General features: G+C 46.6%; 1 pseudogene; it reads left to right on the top strand.

Moving 5' to 3' along the window:
* The first annotated feature begins 4,477 nt into the window (after positions 1-4,477).
* Positions 4,478-19,476, top strand: LOC120061611 (annotated as a pseudogene).
* Positions 19,477-19,854: the final 378 nt, after the last annotated feature.

Below are 19,854 nucleotides of genomic sequence, written 5' to 3'. Positions count from 1 at the left end.
TGTAATCTCACGGAGCTCCCAGTGTCAATGTTTCAGTATACCAGTGGTTCGGGTCAGGACCATGAAGATGACTTTATTCACGTGTTTATTACTATTATAGGTGGGATTTTCAAACACACAACACTTGTAGGAGCTATATTAATGTTAAAACCCCGTTTTTGAGGATGTTCTTTTCTCCCATTTGGCTTACATTCCTACTGGATGGAGTCATGTAGAACACAGCACAATAGCATAGCATACACTTGGAAACAATTCTACTCTTAGTCCAGTCTTGCAATGTCAGCCAAACTCTAATGCCTGTGTGGTGTGTCTGTGTGCTGTACTGTACTGGGCTGTACTTTGTTGATTGAAGCTACTGGCTGGTTGGCTGGCTGGTTGGCTGGCTGGCTGGCTGGCTGGCTGGCTGGTTGGCTGGCTGGCTGGCTGGTTGGCTGGCTGGCTGGCTGGCTGGCTGGTTGGCTGGCTGGCTGGCTGGCTGGTTGGCTGGTTGGCTGGCTGGCTGGCTTGCTGGCGGGCGAGCGAGCGGATGGATGGATACACAGGGAGCTCAGTGGTAGCCTGGCCTCAGGAGGTGGCCTTCACAGCCACACTTAGACCATCGCCAAGAGGATTTTACCAACAACCGACTAACTTTATAACCTCTGCTCTTTGCTGTTTACAGTGGTTCTCTGCTAAGGGGTATCCTACAAAGCAGGTTTAAAGAGTTAGCAAGGTAACTTTGGTCAACTCTGAGTTCAACTTGGGATAACGGTCATATGGAAGTGGCTCAGCTTTTAGCTAGGTAAAAAAAAAAAAATATTATAATTTTTTTAAATCCTATTTTTCTCCCCAATTTTGTGGTATCCAATTGTTAGTGGTTACTGTCTTGTCTCATCGCTACAACTCCCGTACGGGCTCGGGAGAGATGAAGGTCGAGAGCCATGCGTCCTCCGAAACACAACCCAACCAAGCCGCACTGCTTCTTAACACAGCGCGCATCCAACCTGGAAGCCAGCCGCACCAATGTGTCGGAGGAAACACCGTACACCTAGCGACCTGGTCAGCGCGCACTGCGCCCGGCCCGCCACAGGAGTCGCTAGTGCGCGATGAGACAAGGATATCCCTACCAGCCAAACCCTCCCTAACAACGCTAGGCCAATTGTGCGTTGCACCATGGACCTCCCGGTCGCGGCCAGCTGCGACAGAGCCTGGGCTCAAACCCAGAGTCTCTGGTGGCACAGTTTCAAAGTAACAAAAGTTTTTTACAGAAACAGGGGAGCAGGCAAACTACAGGTCAAGGGCAAGCAGAGGTCAGTAGTCCAGAGCAGAGTCCGAAAGGTACAGAACGGCAGGCAGGTCAGGGTTAGGGCAGGCAGAATGATTAAAAAACGGGAAAGCTAGAAAACAGAAACTAGATAAAGACAGGACCACAGGGAAAAACTCTGATAGGCATGACGAAACAAACAAAACGAATTGGCAACAAACAAACAGAGAACACATGTATAAGTACAATGGGGATAATGGGGAAGATGGGCAACACCTGGAGGGGGTGGTGACAAGCACAAAGACAGGTGAAACAGATCAGGGTGTGACAGTACCCCCCCTGGAGGGGCGCATACCTGGTTGACCGGGGTGCCGGTGTTGGAAGTCAGCAATGAGGCCTGGGTCCAGGATGTCCCTAGCGGGGACCCAGCAGCTCTCCTCCGGGCCATAACCCTCCCAGTCAACCAGGTACTGGAATCCCCTGCTCCGCGGTCGAACCTTCAGGATGTGCGTCACCGTGTACGCCGGTTGGCCGTCTATGAGACAGGGAAGAGCGGTGGGCATAGAAACAGGAGACAAAGGGCTGTGAACACTCGAAAGGCGAGAGCCCAGTGGCAGAGCAGGGGAGGGTGTTGCGGGTGTATTCAACCCACACGAGTTGCTGGCTCCAGGTGGTGGGGTTTGCGGAGACAAGGCAACGAAGAGTCGTCTCCAGGTCTTGATTGGCTCGCTCCGACTGGCCTTTGGACTGAGGGTGGAACTCGGAGGACAGGCTGGCCGACGACCCAATGAGTGTGCAGAACGCCTTCTAGAACCGGGACGAGAACTGAGGACCCTGGTCGGAGACTATGTCCACCGGGAGTCCATGGATCCGGGAGACTTGCTGCACCATGAGCTGGGCCGTCTCTTTGGCAGAGGGTAGCTTGGGGAGAGAAATGAAGTGGGCGGCTTAGGAAAACCGGTCCACTACTGTCAGGATGGCGGTGACAGTCCAGGAATATGTGAGACCAGGGACAGTGAGGGACAGGCACTGGTTGAAGGAGACCAGCCGGAGCTTGCAGAGGAGTCTTGTTCTGCGTGCAGATGGTGCAGGCGGCAACGAACGCGGAGACGTCCGGGACCATGGTAGGCCACCAAAAGCGTAGCCGCACAAAGGCCAGAGTCCGACGGGTGCCTTGGTGGCAGGTAAGCCTGGAGGAGTGGGCCCACTCCAGGGACGAGGGGCGGACAGCGTCAGGACCAAACATCCGGTTATCTGCCCCCACCGGGGTTTTGCTAGGAACAGTGCACCTCACGGACCTGCTTCCCTATTTCCCAGCTGAGTGCCGTCGCCAGGCACGAGGTGGGAAGGATGGTCTCAGGGTCCGAGGGTGTAGCCGCGGGGCTATAGTGGTGTAACAGCGCATCCAGCTTGATATTCTTGGATCCTGGTCAGTAGGAGAGGGAGAAGTTAAACCGGATGAAAAGCAGGGCCCACCTAGCTTGCCTGGAATTGAGACCCTCGGCAGTGAAGAGATATTCCAAGTTTTTGTAATCCGTCCACACAATGAACGGATGTTCCGCCCTCTCCAACCAGTGTCTCCACTCCTCCAACGCCATCTTCACCGCGAGAAGCTCACGATTCCCCACATCGTAATTCCTCTCCATGGATTTGAGGCAATGGGAGGGCGAAGAAGACGCAGGATGTAACTTGAGGTCCAGGGCAGAACGCTGGGACAGGACAGCCCCCACTCCGACATCTGAAGCATCGGTCTCTACAATGAACTGACAGGACAGGTCAGGATGAATCAATATGGGAATGCCCGGTCCGCAGCTGGGGACCACGTGAACGGAACCTTGGGAGAGGTGAGTGCAGGCAGTGGGGAAGCCAGGGTGCTGTAACTCTGGATAAAGCGGCGATAAAAATGGGCAAATCCCAGGAAAAGCTGCAGCTGCACTCTAGACGTAGGCTAGGGCCAATCTACCACCGCTCTCACCTTCCCGGGATCCATTTCTACATTCCCTGCAACAATGATGTAACCAAGGAAGGGGACGGTGGAGCGATGGAATTCACTTTTCTGCACTTTCACTAAAAGCTGGTTCTCCAGGAGGCGCTGGAGGACCTGTCGGACATGGAGCATGTGTTCTTGGGCTGAGTGGGAGAAAATTAGGATGTCGTCGAGGTAGACGAAGATGAACCGGTTCAACATGTCACAGAGAATGTCATTGACCAGGGCCTGGATCACAGCTGGAGCGTTGGTAAGGCCAAATGGCATGACCAGATATTTGTAGTGACCGCTGGCCATGTTGAAGGCAGTCTTTCACTCGTCCCCTTCCCGTATCTGCACCAGATAGTAGGCATTCCGCAGGTCCAACTTGGAGAAAACTGTGGCCCCCTGGAGCAGCTCGAAGGCCGAGGCGATGAGTGGTAGTGGGTAGCGGTTCTTCACCGTTATGTCATTGAGGCCCCGGTAGTTGATGCATGGGCGTAGGGTTTTGTCTTTCTTCTCCACAAAGAAAAACCCTGCGCCGGCGGGGGAGGCAGAAGGACAGATACACCCTGCAGCTAGGGAGTCCTCGATATAGGTCTCCATAGCCTTGGTCTCCAGACCCGATAGAGAGTACAGTCGTCTCCGGGGCAGTGTGGTGCCTGGGAGATGTTGATCCCGCAGTCATAGGGTCGGTGCGAAGGAAGTGAAGTTGCCCGGGCCTTACTGTAAACCTTCCAGGGGACCTGGTACTCCACAGGAATGGAGGAGAGGTCCGGGGCAACTTCCGAGCCCACTGAAAGACGTCCCGGGGCAGGCTGCGCTGACTTCAGGCAATGCCTCGGAGGCGAGGTAGAATCCTTGGGTGGGTGAGTGGAATCAGACCTCCTCTCCTTCCTACTGTACGTTCTCATAGCCACCCATCGATCCAGATGGTCAAGGCAATGAACAAGTCGAGATCCATAGGTAGGTCCCGGGCTGCTAATTCGTCCTTAACTTCCTTCGATAATCCGTGTAGGAAAGTGTCGAACAGCGGTTACGGGTTCCAGGCACTCTCAGCTGCCAACGTGCGGAAATCCACTGCATAGTCTGCCACACTGCGGGAGTCTTGCCGAAGCTGGAGTAACTTCCGGGCAGCTTCTCCCGGACAATGGAGAATCAAAACCTTCTTCACCTCTGCCACAAACTCTTCCAGACTGAAGCATACGGCCGATTGTTGTTCCCACACTGCTGTAGCCCAGGTGATAGCCCTCCGGGACATCAGCGTGATGAGGTACGCTATCTTCGAGCGGTTCGAGGGGAAGGAGGAGGGCTGCAGCTCGATGATGAGGGAACACTGTGCGAGAAATGTCCGACAGGTTCCCGACTCTCCATCAACGCGTTCAGGGGAGGTAAGCGGGGTCTCGGGAAACCGGGGTGGCTAACAGCCGGGTTACTGAGTGGCTGGGAGGTTATTGTCGTGGTAGGCTGCCTGACAGACAACCCATGGAATTTCTCCAGCAATGTGTTCAACGTGCTTTCATGGCGTTTGGCCAAGGTCTGGAACCCTTCAATAAGACCATGAAGCAACTCCTCGTGCCTTCCAATGGTGGCTCCTTGGGAGAAGACGGCATTGCGGAGCTGGTCCGAGTCTGCTGGGTCCGTCGTGGCCAGTTCGTACTATCAAGGCTCAGGAGAAGACCCAGATGTAGACAGTTTTGAAGTAACAAAAGTTTATTACAGAAACAGGGGGGCAGGCAAACGACAGGTCAAGGGCAGGCAGAGGTCAGTAGTCCAGAGCAGAGTCAGAAAGGTACAGAACGGCAGGCAGGCTCAGGGTCAGGGCAGTCAGAGGTCAGTAATCCAGGGTGGTGTGACAAGGTACAGAACGGCAGGCAGGCTCAGGGTCAGGGTAGGCAGAATGGTCAAAAACCGGGAAAGCTAGAAAGATGGGCGACACCTGGAGGGGGGTGGAGACAAGCACAAAGACAGGTGAAACAGATCAGGATGTGGCAGATATAAAGTTTCCTTTCATTATGTGTTGTCGAATTCATAAAAATATTTGCTGCCATTCTACTAAGGTTGTCAATACAAGACTTAACATTTTTTAAATTATTTTCCTTGAAAGAACAACTAGTGGGTTTTGAGTTCTTCTCCCCTATTTGGAAAGTTGGTCTGCCTGCTCTTCAGTCTGAGAGAGATATTCTGAGAGAAGGTTCGTGTCTCCTTCCTCTGTACATAACACAATAGTGTTTTGGGAAAACTGGTTCATATATTCCAAAGTCAATAGCGAATGTGGCTATGTATATATTTATGTTGCCGTTAATGTATTTAAAGCCTATTTCGGCAAGTTAACCAAGTTTTTGCTGGCTTAGCTAGCCATGTTAATGACGAGCTACCTAGCACCGTCAGTCAGTGCACTGTAATGTCACTCTAGCTATTGCTAGCAGGTGATTTATAGAAATATTAAGTGAATGTATTTTCTTACTACCTTAAAAGGCTTATATAAAAAGGACATGTATTATTACTGTTGTTGTGTTCAAAAAGATATATTGTGTCTTACCTAACCAGTGAACGTGTGGCTGTGACCGTCCTCTCAATGCCTGTCATCACTGTTTGATATCTTCTACTGCAGGAATGCTTTACTTTATTTTTGTTATTTTCTAATCACAACGCATTTATACTATATGATCACTTTGTGCATTGAGTCTGAGAGAGATATTCTGAGAGCAGTGAACGTGTGGCTGTGACTGTCCTGTCAATGCCTGTCATTATCGTTTGATATCTTTTACTGCAGATAAAAACCAAGACAACCTGGAGTGTGGGCGTCCGTGTGCCTTTCTTCTGGGTGGCTATATGAAGTTAGTTACAGTGCCCCACGCTACAGAAGCAGGAGATAGGGTCCTGCCCTATGAGCCGTTCCGGCTCGCACAAGCCAAGGCTACTTACTTACTTACTTACTTACACTATGGGATGGTACATTTCATGCTAACATCATGCTTTCATTAGTGTTTGGAGCTCATTATCAGTTTATAAATTAGAATGTTAGCAAGCTAAATGCCCCTTACCTTGAGCTAAGAGCTTGTGGGGCATTTAAACCCTGAATGATGCCTGACAGGCAGCACTGTCTCCCAGGCTTTGTGCTACCCACCAGACCACAGATAATCACATGCAAGCAACAATGCACCTAACTTGGCTAGTCTTTTGAGCGAGTGAGCTAGTTAGGTAGTTTTGTTAGTTAGATAGATATCTAGCTAGCTTGTTATCTATGCTGGTTGTTGGCTTTCATAACTGATATGTGTATAATTGTAAGGGACACTTCATGTTTTATAGATAATATTTACATTTACAGAGTGGGTGAGCTCCATTCCTGACAGGCTGATCAATTTCAATAGCAGCCTTAGAAGCTGATAAATCTAGACACTGCTTTGTAAGCTGTTTCATATGTAAGGCTCCTTGCAGAGAGCCTACAAGGCAGAATCCTGACTTATCAGCCCAATCGCTTGCAAATGAACTCAGTGCCACAAATAATACATTTAAGGTTTTATTTACTTGACTTAATAAGTTGGAAAACAAGGTTGTTAAAGACATGTTATAAAACAGGGTACAATGGGGTACAACACAATTATTGAGGTGAGAGTCTCCACAGTATAACTGGTTTCCGTACTCAACTCAGGCAAGTACAACAGAACATTCACAAGACTTTTGAGAATGACATGATCTTATTCATTGAAAGAGAAAATGTGAGAGGACTTGTCAATTTAGGCATTCACAACCGTGAAACTCTAGAGCGCACCAACCAGGAAAAGACATGAACTAGGCTACCAATTAGCCTCCGATGTGGAGAGTCCCGAGACAGTATTGATCATGGGTTTGTAAATTAAACTTGCCATCAGACAATACTCTTATAACTTCCACCACTTTACACACACAATGCCACTTTCAGAGGAGATGAAGAATATAACAGGGTAATATTACTTGTATGTTAGTGTTGCCTGCCCAGTTGGATTCCGATTAGGATGGGATGGAGCAGGGATGGATGGTTGTCCAAGTCTCTCTCGACAGCAGTGCTGAGGCCAGAAGGCCTAAATAATTCACAGCCGAAGCAGCGATATCCACTTCTCTCTCTGTCAGTACTTAGTCCAGGAAAGTAAAGTCTATTAGAGTTGTTTCCGTGCAGCTAATTCTTTCTCTGATCACAGCCGGGATGGATGGTGAACTTAGTTACTTTGTTTTAAATGAGCCCACTGTGTGTTCCACAGGGCCACCTCTGGGATGATTGCTTCGGTCTGAATAGAATACGTTTTCGTCAATAGGGGTTTAGCTTCAAAGGAGGTATGGATCACTCTGTTCAACTGGCGTGGCCGCGCAAAGAAACTTAACCTGACGTCTGATAGCAAGTCCTGTAATTTATACGGATACACACGGACGGCGGGCCGATTAGGCCAGACAGCGTGTCACAGGGATCACCCAGTTGATTCTGAGAATCCAGCACATTCCTTTCCATTGACACAAACCTGAAATTTCCTCATAAGTGTCTACAACATGTCCTATTGTACAGAAAACAGTTCAACAGTCGTTAGGATGAAATACGCTAGGTTCCAAACATGCCTTGGGTGAAATATACACATTCCATGTTACAGCAAATACACGTTATACCCCTTTTAATGACATCAGAAGAGACATTTCACAGTATGCTTCAAGTTATCTCAACATGTCATGAGTCCTTCAGTTTGATACATTGTTCAGAAAACATGTTTAAATGTCCTTTCCTTTGTTACAAAGGGATATCATTGCCCCCCCCTCTTGTCCTGGAATTCACATCCCTGGCACCTGAAAGACTAGTTGAAAATCCCCCGTAACACGTGAGTCGTAAAATATGGTCGGCTGATTGGCCGAGAGGGTCGGTCTTTTGGCTTGTGATAGTGCTTGAGGAGGGCAAAAGTGTCAATCTTGGCCTGGAATATGGTACATAGGGTATATTTGTTCTCCACCACCCACAACGGTGGATGTGTGACTTCTCTCATGGGTTCTTGTTACAACAGAGAAAATCTCAACAAAACTTTTGTTATGTCGTGATCATATGAGATAAATAAATTATGATCTCGACATAACGAGGCAATACTTTTTTATTCCTTGCTGGACTTCCGTACTTATCTGCTCCAGGGGGCAAGGGTTTTTGTCTAGAAGCACGGTTTCGACTGCTCCTACAGTTTTGCTTGGGTACTGCAGTTTAACTGACACCCGGCCCAGAAAGACAATTTCCATAGATGGCCACATAGAGAAGTCAGATATGAAAATTCCTAATAAGATACTTTAGTCATCACCTTTGTGCACAAAACATCCATTCAATTATTCTAATAGTTGTTGCTGAGGACTTTTATTTTTTCATCACTCAGAGCCAATGTCTGCCATGTTTTTGGATGATGTGATGACGTCGTCGCTGCTCGCGCTGTTCCCTGTGCTAACTACAGGGTAATTACCCTGATTGAAATGACTGATCCGCGACTTGAGGACCAATCTCGCTTGCAAAGATTGCGTCATCATCCCCTTCATTTGAGGAAGACGACTGATTAAATACTTGACTAATCGGATGTTTTTTGTGTGTAAAACAATTGTAATGTTACATTTTTGTTTTGATTTCGGCACAAATGAAAATGTGGCACTGTCTCGCCCAGGAATTGATGTTTCAGCGTTGTCGCAATGAAGAGTTCAGCATTCAATTAGGGTTTCCACTAGTTACCAAAGCCACAAAGTCGAAATTGACTAGGCTTATTGTAAAATTTCATGAAAAACTAATTTTAACATTAATTTAAGGTTATGGTTAGGCAAAAAGTTAGCCGTGTGGTTAAGGTTAGATTTAAAATAACATTTTAAGAAGAGAGATTGTAGAAATAGGAACTTTGTGGCGCTGGTAACTAGTGACTTCCTTCGACTAGGGATGTGTGAAATGGTTAGCTTTAGAAAAGCCTGAGTAGATCTAGCTTGCTTCATAGGATACCCCTCTGGTTTTATGTTTGAATACACTTTTCAGAGACAATATTTTCCATCTGTTATGTTTTACAGATGGTCATACTATCAATAAACTATCTGTTGATAAGCAACTGCTTGCTAAGGTTAGGGTTAGGTTTAGAGAGAAGGGTAAGGGTTAAGTTAGGGTTAGGATAAGGTTAAAGCTAGGGTTAGTTTATAGTTAGTTGAAATGTTACATTTACATTTACATTTAAGTCATTTAGCAGACGCTCTTATCCAGAGCGACTTACAAGTACATACATTCATACTTTTTTTTTTTGTACTGGCCCCCCGTGGGAATCGAACCCACAACCCTGGCGTTGCAAGCGCCATGCTCTACCAACTGAGCCACACGGGGCTGTGATAGTCTGTGATAGTTTGTAGAGCATGTACAGATGGACAGTTGACCGGGGCAGCTCTATCAGGACAGACATTTGACGAACTTACTTGTTGGAAAGGTGGCATCCTATGACAGTGCCTCTTTGAAAGTCACTGAGTTCTTCAGTAAGGCCATTCTACTGCCAATGTTTGTCTATGGAAATTGCATGACTGTGTGCTCGATTTATACTCCTGTCAGCAACAGGTGAGGCTGAAATAGCCGAATCCACTAATTTGATGGGGTGTCCACATACTTTTGTATATATAGTGTATATATATATATATATATATATATATTTAATTTAGTCTCAATATGAGTAAAACACACACTACATGAGAGGAGCACAGTTTCAGCCGCAGCCGCAAAACAGCGTCTGTTTTGACATGAGGTGCTTTACTTGAGGGATACAACTGCAGCAAGCTTCTGGAGTTAAAGTAAAACCAACACCGTAACCAACCAATCAACCAACGAACCTGACCTACCCTAATCACCAACTCAAGGTTGCTGAAGCTGTAAGTGTGAACAGAATATATTCTACAAAATATATATCCTATGAAACAGTGTAAAAGGGGACCTACTCTCATCTTATCTCTACCCAACCACCACCTTATACAACTTTAGAAGCAATGCATCCAACTGCGAGCCGTCCTGAAGGCTTGCCACCACCACCTGACCTAAAAACCTGCTGCCACCCAGCCAGCTGACCTGCGACCTGCCAGTACCCCAGTCAACCACCAGTGCTTTGCACACAGATCATTCAACACCACACCCACCTGTCCTGTAGGTCACCTAAACCACCTGATCTGTTTCCATGGTGATGGGCACCAGAGTGCAGGATTCATCTCAGATCCCTCATAATCTCAGGTCTTTCAACCGGCCAGGAATATTTTATCCTCCAATCCGCACATGGGCGAATGGACACACGCAAACACACATACACACAGACACGCTTGCGCTTCAGACAATCAGGTCTCGGCCTTTTCATTTCAGTACTGAGAAAAGCAATCGTAGACATAAATATACAATGATCTCTATGATTGTAGCATGGAAAACAGGCACATTTACCACCACTATTGCTTAGTGATTCTCAAACCAACCTATATTTCTTTTAGTACATATTTTTAATCAACATTAGGATTCTATGCTGATGTTCAGGCCCAAATAGACATATGAAACTGTAGAAAATATTGATAGATTGAAAATAAAATACAGAGCTGCTGACTAAGGAACATGGATACTGGGAAAAAGCATAGAGAAAGTAAGAAACATGAGGGAAATGAAAAAGACAAAAGTACAGACATATGTATGACACACTTTTAGCTTTTCAGACAAATTCTAGGAAGGATGAGACATTGCCTCATTCAGTAAATTTGTCTTTTTCAATGATGGCAACATTTTCCAGTCCTCTTCCACATTAAAGTTCCACAGAAAGAGCAGGATATGTTTTTTAAAGAAATCAAAATAAAGATTCTGTTGCCAAGTTTAGAGGTCGATTCTTAAGTTTAGAGTCTGATTCTTAAGTTTAGTGGGGGGATTTCTTAGGGTATGGCACTGTAGTATTTTTGTACTTTTTCCAGACAGGGAGTGACTTGGATTAGAGTATACTGTATGAGTGTATGATTAAATGTGTCAAAAAGTACAATATTTTCTTTAGGAATGTAGTGAAAAAAAAGTTGTCAAAATATAAATAGTAAAGTAAACTACAGATACCCAAAAAAATGACTTAAGTAAAACTTTAAAATATTTTTACTTAAGTACTTTACCCCACTGTTTTTAGAAATATATTCAATTGGGGGGGACCTGTACTTCCCGTAGCTATGAGGCTACCTGCCACCCAACAACAGCACAATGGGTTCTTGTCCATGATATCGGTTGACTGATTTCTTAGACCGAGGTAGATAATCCTTTAGGTTTGACATTGAATCCTACATGTTCACATGCTTGGTGGTGTACCCTTCCCTTCACTCCTGATCAGTAAAACAAGCAAAAGCAGATTACTGTTAAAAGACTAGAGCTTTACCCAAAATAGGACAGATTCTTAAAAATGTCTGGTATTAGGAATTTACTGTCTTTCACAGGGCTATAACGGTAGTGATCAAAAATCATAGTGTAGTATAACAAAAAGCCTGTTGGTTTTTTGTAGTTGTCTTTGGCATGGCTCCCTCTGCTGCACTACTGAGTAATTACTGAGCAGTACTCCTGAGCAGCATCTCTGGCCAATGTGGGCGGAACTAATGAATCCAATTAACTCTTGGTAATTAACTCTTGGTAATTAACTCTTGGTAATTGCCTTTCTGAGGCATCCTTTTCCTCTAGTCTACGTCTCCTCTGCTGGTGCTGCCGCTGACACACACACACCTCATCAAACATCTTTTCCTTTGTTGTTTCAGGCCTGTACTCTTGGAGGCCCAAATAAGATTGCATAAGAATCCCGCGAGTCAATGAGAATGGTTTAAATACTGTCTGGTGGCGACATGGGGATGACTAGGAGCTCTATTCAATCCATATCGCGAAAGTTCAGCATTACAGTGTGATTGAAATGTAAAGGCAATGTTCCGGCATTAGAGGAGACTGAATTCACAGTCAAATATGCCTATGTCGGCTCTTTACCCTAACGCTTCAGTGATACAGATTGAATAGAGCCCTAGGAGTGATTGGGGCAGCCTGGCAATGTCATTTGTTTGTTGACGTCAGGTTTTTGTGATTAAATTGTTATTGTTGACTATGATTCACTGAATATACATGTCATTTGTTAACTTTACATACTGTAGCAATGTGTTGCCTCCACATGTTGACAGCTGAGGTGAGGGTCTTTCAGTGTTCCCAGGGCTGTGGTTGGTTGTGAGGACCTGGAACCGTGGTGAGACACAGAGGCAGCAGGCAGCTCCATGGCGTGGACTGAGCTCGTGGTCCAGGCAGGGCTCAACACTGGGCCACAGAGGGCCCTCCTACCATTCCTCCTCTTGATGTTCCTCACCTCCGCTGCCTTAGTGGTCCCACAAAGCCTGCCCACATCTCTCTGTCACCTGGGCAGCCTTTCCTAGTACTATGGGGAGTAGCCAACAAGGCGTGTTCTGGACGTCCCGACCCAGGAGCCATTGGGATGGAGAGAGAAGGCTGCGTGGCCATGTTTTATGAGGACACTCTGGGGAAGTACCCTTATTACAGTGACCAGGACCAGCCTGTGAACGGAGGCCTTCCCCAACACCTCAGACCGGAAGGACTCTTCCAGAATACACAGGAGGACCTCGCGGCCGCGCTACCCTCTCCGGGGTACCGGGGTACCAGGGAATGGGGGTACTGGGTTGGGGCCAGTGTTCCCAGCAGTGGGGAAGGAACCGTGAGAAACAGGGCATCTACCTGGAGGTCTCTACTGAGGACATTCTTCCCTAACTGGACCATAGAGGAGGTGGAGAAGTGGTCCCAGATAAGATCCTCATCACGACAGTGCCAGTTTATAGTAATAGGATAAACAGATGTTATAGATGCTATTCACTATGTCACAGTTGTCTCATAATAATGATGTCATCCCGTCCCCCAGGTGGACTGAGACGGCGGCCCAGTCCATCCTTATGGAGACACTGTAGGAGATAAGGAGGCTCCGCCCCAAGGCTCTGTGGGGCGTGTCCTAGTACCCCAACTGCTACAACTCTGGCCCCCCCAGTCGATGTCCAATTACACGGGCCGCTGTCCCGCTGCTGAAATGGCGTTGAACGACGTGCTGCTATGGCTATGGAAACGCTGCTCAGCCCTCTACCTTGCCCTCATGCTAGAGAAGCTGCAGGGCGGGATCTCAGGGGCCAGACTGTACACATCTAATCAGATCCGAGAGTCAATGAGAGTGACAGGCTTGGCTGAGACCGCCTACGACCTTCCTGTGTTCCTATTAGTCAGTAGTGTCTATACGTCAACGAACACTTTTCTGTATGAGGTGAGAGATAGTGCTGGGTGGAAGTGGATGTTACCATATTTTTGATAGTGGTTTCTCTCTGTCTGGTGGGTCTGTAACTAATGTATAACTGTGTGATGTTCCCTCAGGTGGACTTGGTCAACGGTATTGGTTAGAGTGCTGCCATGGGGGTAGCAGGGGTTATCCTATAGGAGAACGATCCAGGTGTCTTCTCTACAAGGACCAGTGGCAATTTTAGCATGTAAATCTTGGTGGGGCAAAAAAATTAAATGTGGGATGCATGCCAGCAAAGCCACTACATGACCCAACACTAACCAATACATTAATAGCACTATAACGGTGACAAACGGTGCCCACAAACTGTTAGGGCCTACATAAAGCTGTCCCAACAGCAGAGTCCCAACAGCAGTCCCAACACCTTACCACTGCTACACCTGGCTATCAGTGGTGCCTTGGCTGGCAGCGAAACAGTTCATTCAGCCTCATTTACTGCCTTTTAGAAAAACATAGCTGATATGGCTGACTTGCTTAAAAAATGTGGTTTCTACTGACAATTGAGGTGTACAAACTCTGGCATTAGGGAATGACAAGCGGATTAGAGGCAATCCGTAATTTCGTTTAAGACATTAATGAGTGAGCTAGGAAGGACGTCATCAATATAACTATTTGTTCATCACTTTTGAAATGTACAGCGACATACAGTGGGGCAAAAAAATATTTAGTCAGCCACCAATTGTGCAAGTTCTCCCACTTAAAAAGATGAGAGAGGCCTGTAATTTTCATCATAGGTACACTTCAACTATGACAGACAAAATGAGAAAAGAAAATCCAGAAAATCAATTGTAGGATTTTTAATGAATTTATTTGCAAATAAGTATTTGGTCAATAACAAAAGTTTATCTCAATACTTTGTTATATACCCTTTGTTGGCAATGACAGAGGTCAAACGTTTTCTGTAAGTCTTCACAAGGTTTTCACACACTGTTGCTGGTATTTTGGCCCATTCCTCCATGCAGATCTCCTCTAGAGCAGTGATGTTTTGGGGCTGTTGCTGGGCAACACGGACTTTCAACTCCCTTCAAAGATTTTCTATGGGGTTGAGATCTGGAGACTGGCTAGGCCACTCCAGGACCTTGAAATGCTTCTTACGAAGCCACTCCTTCGTTGCCCGGGCGGTGTGTTTGGGATCATTGTCATGCTGAAAGACCCAGCCACGTTTCATCTTCAATGCCCTTGCTGATGGAAGGAGGTTTTCACTCAAAATCTCATGATACATGGCCCCATTCATTCTTTCCTTTACACGGATCAGTCGTCCTGGTCCCTTTGCAGAAAAACAGCCCCAAAGCATGATGTTTCCACCCCCATGCTTCACAGTAGGTATGGTGTTCTTTGGATGCAACTCAGGATTCTTTGTCCTCCAAACACGACGAGTTGAGTTTTTACCAAAAAGTTATATTTTGGTTTCATCTGACCATATGACATTCTCCCAATCTTCTTCTGGATCATCCAAATGCTCTCTAGCAAACTTCAGACGGGCCTGGACATGTACTGGCTTAAGCAGGGGGACACGTCTGGCACTGCAGGATTTGAGTCCCTGGCGGCGTAGTGTGTTACTGATGGTAGGCTTTGTTACTTTGGTCCCAGCTCTCTGCAGGTCATTCACTAGGTCCCCCCGTGTGGTTCTGGGATTTTTGCTCACTGTTCTTGTGATCATTTTGACCCCACGGGGTGAGATCTTGCGTGGAGCCCCAGATCGAGGGAGATTATCAGTGGTCTTATATGTCTTCCATTTCCTAATAATTGCTCCCACAGTTGATTTCTTCAAACCAAGCTGCTTACCTATTGCAGATTCAGTCTTCCCAGCCTGGTGCAGGTCTACAATTTTGTTTCTGGTGTCCTTTGACAGCTCTTTGGTCTTGGCCATAGTGGAGTTTGGAGTGTGACTGTTTGAGGTTGTGGACAGGTGTCTTTTATACTGATAACAAGTTCAAACAGGTGCCATTAATACAGGTAACGAGTGGAGGACAGAGGAGCCTCTTAAAGAAGAAGTTACAGGTCTGTGAGAGCCAGAAATCTTGCTTGTTTGTAGGTGACCAAATACTTATTTTCCACCATAATTTGCAAATAAATTCATTAAAAATCCTACAATGTGATTTTCTGGATTTTTTTTTCTCATTTTGCCTGTCATAGTTGAAGTGTACCTATGATGAAAATTACAGGCCTCTCTCATCTTTTTAAGTGGGAGAACTTGCACAATTGGTGGCTGACTAAATACTTTCTTGCCCCACTGTAATTCAGAACATGGGCCGTTATTACAGTGTTCTCCCTGTACACCAAGTCAGCACCGTAGGATAAATAAAGGGGGCATATAAGCAGACATTTCTCAAAACCAGTTTATAGGCTACATGTGCACACCAAGTCAGAACAGTAGGCGAAGTTAAGAGGTGAAAATAGACCAAATTATTAGGGTGAGGCACATGGGCTACTAACAGCTTACTACACAACATACACTTAGTATTACTTTCTTAGCTAGTGTACATATCTCCCTGGCATATTACATCATTTATGCAGCAGCATACAAGACATTTTTGGACTCACCTTCTTGTGCTGTGCTCACTTGAACAGGAAAGTGGCACGGCAGTCCTTCGTGGGCAAATTTTGTCATCAAACTTTGTCATCGAAGTCTGGCATTCTCTGGATTTATGGTGCTTTCAAGACGACTGGGAACTCCAAAAAAAAAGGTTGAATCTTGATGACGTCAGTGATCTTCAGGTCGTAGCTCTAGAAAGAGGCCCGAGTACCCGGATTTACAATTCCGAGTTGGATGAAAGTTCAAAACGTATTATCCCAGTCGTAGCTCGTTTTTCCTGAGTTCCCAGTTGTCTTGAACTCACTGAAATCAGATTTTGCAGTTCCGACTTAACAGTTATTTTGAGCGCGGCACAAATCATGCTTAATTGACAGCGTGGCCAATGTTGAATGTTTATCATTTTAAACTAGGAAAGGAGCCCCTTAATATTAGACTTGGGACCACACATCCACTCCACTGAATAGCAGGCTAGTGATTGCTTTGCAAGCTTGCATTTAGCCACTGATTCCTTCCAAAACCCTCATTGTTGAATTTGCGATTTCCAACTTGTTGTGTAATGTTTATGTCCAATGGCCGATGAGCATCGAGACGTTTTATCTATAATTTCTCTTCATTATTTCTCTTCATATGACAAGGATTAAAAAGGATTTGCCAGTAGATTGTCGACTTGCTTCATGATGATGACTGCTAGCTAAGGTTTTGAAAGTATGATGTTGACATGATCCGTCCAACCAAAGCTACTGTACATATAACATGATTTGACGTAATTTTATCTATGGCGAATGACCTTGAGCCTTCTTGGATGGGCACTTCTAATGTAACTCGATGGCAGCACCCAAGGGGCTTGAATTTTCGATCTATACCCTTAGACTTGGCGGTGATGTAGTGTCTCCATGAGTGACAGAACACTGAATCAATCACGACGCAACGCTCCATATTTTCTGCTGGCTTGCCCCACCACTAAAGAAAGCACTGAGCTAAGATGAAATACCTGCATTTTGGAGCTGCCTTACTCAAGAAAACAAAAAAGAGACCATGTTGTATGGTCAATGATATACACTGCTCAAAAAAATAAAGGGAACACTTAAACAACACAATGTAACTCCAAGTCAATCACACTTCTGTGAAATCAAACTGTCCACTTAGGAAGCAACACTGATTGACAATAAATTTCACATGCTGTTGTGCAAATGGAATAGACAACAGGTGGAAATTATAGGCAATTAGCAAGACACCCCCAATAAAGGAGTGGTTCTGCAGGTGGTGACCACAGACCACTTCTCAGTTCCTATGCTTCCTGGCTGATGTTTTGGTCACTTTTGAATGCTGGCGGTGCTTTCACTCTAGTGGTAGCATGAGACGGAGTCTACAACCCACACAAGTGGCTCAGGTAGTGCAGCTCATCCAGGATGGCACATCAATGCGAGCTGTGGCAAGAAGGTTTGCTGTGTCTGTCAGCGTAGTGTCCAGAGCATGGAGGCGCTACCAGAAGACAGGCCAGTACATCAGGAGACGTGGAGGAGGCCGTAGGAGGGCAACAGCCCAGCAGCAGGACCGCTACCTCCGCCTTTGTGCAAGGAGGAGCAGGAGGAGCACTGCCAGAGCCCTGCAAAATGACCTCCAGCAGGCCACAAATGTGCATGTGTCTGCTCAAACGGTCAGAAACAGACTCCATGAGGGTGGTATGAGGGCCCGACGTCCACAGGTGGGGGTTGTGCTTACAGCCCAACACCGTGCAGGACGTTTGGCATTTGCCAGAGAACACCAAGATTGGCAAATTCGCCACTGGCGCCCTGTGCTCTTCACAGATGAAACCAGGTTCACACTGAGCACATGTGACAGACGTGACAGAGTCTGGAGACGCCGTGGAGAACGTTCTGCTGCCTGCAACATCCTCCAGCATGACCGGTTTGGCGGTGGGTCAGTCATGGTGTGGGGTGGCATTTCTTTGGGGGGCCGCACAGCCCTCCATGTGCTCGCCAGAGGTAGCCTGACTGCCATTAGGTACCGAGATGAGATCCTCAGACCCCTTGTGAGACCATATGCTGGTGCGGTTGGCCCTGGGTTCCTCCTAATGCAAGACAATGCTAGACCTCACGTGGCTGGAGTGTGTCAGCAGTTCCTGCAAGAGGAAGGCATTGATGCTATGGACTGGCCCGCCCGTTCCCCAGACCTGAATCCAATTGAGCACATCTGGGACATCATGTCTCGCTCCATCCACCAACGCCACGTTGCACCACAGACTGTCCAGGAGATGGCGGATGCTTTAGTCCAGGTCTGGGAGGAGATTCCTCAGGAGACCATCCGCCACCTCATCAGGAGCATGCCCAGGCGTTGTAGGGAGGTCATACAGGCACGTGGAGGCCACACACACTACTGAGCCTCATTTTTACTTGTTTTAAGGACATTACATCAAAGTTGGATCAGCCTGTAGTGTGGTTTTCCACTTTAATTTTGAGTGTGACTCCAAATCCAGACCTCCATGGGTTGATACATTTGATTTACATTGATAATTTTTGTGTGATTTTGTTGTCAGCACATTCAACTATGTAAAGAAAAAAGTATTTAATAAGAATATTTCATTCATTCAGATCTAGGATGTGTTATTTTAGTGTTCCCTTTATTTTTTTGAGCAGTGTATATATATCTTTTTTTTACATGGTTTGCAAACTGATATGTGACACGTATTAATGTCAAAATAACATGCAAAACAGGCATTGCTAAAAATGTTGGGCTCTGCCCCACCTGCCCTGAATAACGGATCGCCATTGACAAGGACTCAGATCTCTTAAATCTTCCATACATTGTCATTCATACTAATGTAACTGTGTCTGAGGTCTGCGAATGACATTTCCCCTCTGTCTGTGTCTCCCCCCAGACAGCCTGCTCAGAGCTAGCCACATTCATGCTTGAGGTTCTGGGCCCGTACGCCGTCAACGTGACCACAGCCGCCCGCCTGTGCGGCGTTTACCTATGCCAGGTGCGTGGCCACTGCTTGCGCCACAAATCCAAGAGCTCCACCTACCTGCACCTGCCGCCCTCCAACTTCCTGATGACAGAGAGGAAGTTAGAGATGGTGCAGGTCACAGACCAGCTGGACCCTGGCAACCTGGAGGCCTGGAAGAGGGACTTACAGTGCCAGTGGTATGAGTCCCTGGACTGGCCAGTCACCGATGAGGAGGTCCTCAAGGACAGGGCTGAGGTCAGGGCACAGAGTGCCCTTCCGGCCAGACTGAATCCCCCCTTATTAAGTGAGCTGAACCAGGGAACCAGCCCCACCCTCGCTCTCTTGAACCACAGTGGACCGTCACTCACTGCACCTCTCCTACCTCTACTGCTGGTATTAACCACAGCTTTAAGCCTTAGCCTGAACACAGACTTATGCCTGAACTCCTGACTAACCTGCTGGACATAAGGTCAGGCTAAAGACTGTCACATTAGTGTATAAAAAAGAAGCATGGTACAAAATAGATCTATTTCTAAAAATGAAATCTGAAAATACTTTTATTTTGGAAAGTTGATAATTTCTTGGGGTCTGTATTGGCTAAACAAACAAATACACATTTTATTCATAGGATGCGGTTAACATTGCCGTCCTATCTTGTATCGTCGACAGTTGTGTGTGTTCACTTAATAACAGGGCAGTACTGGATGTTTCTGGGGTGGTAGGTAGCCTAGTGGTTAAGAGCATTTGGCCAGTAACTGAAACGTCGCTAGTTCGAATCCCCAAGCAGACTAGATGAAAAGTATGTCACTGTGCCCTTGAGCAAGGCAC

The sequence above is a fragment of the Salvelinus namaycush genome, chromosome 16 (genome assembly GCF_016432855.1).
Source record: "Salvelinus namaycush isolate Seneca chromosome 16, SaNama_1.0, whole genome shotgun sequence".
NCBI lineage: Eukaryota > Metazoa > Chordata > Actinopteri > Salmoniformes > Salmonidae > Salvelinus > Salvelinus namaycush.
The sequence above is the reverse complement of the archived record's forward strand: the minus strand, read 5'-3'. Positions and strand labels throughout refer to the sequence as shown.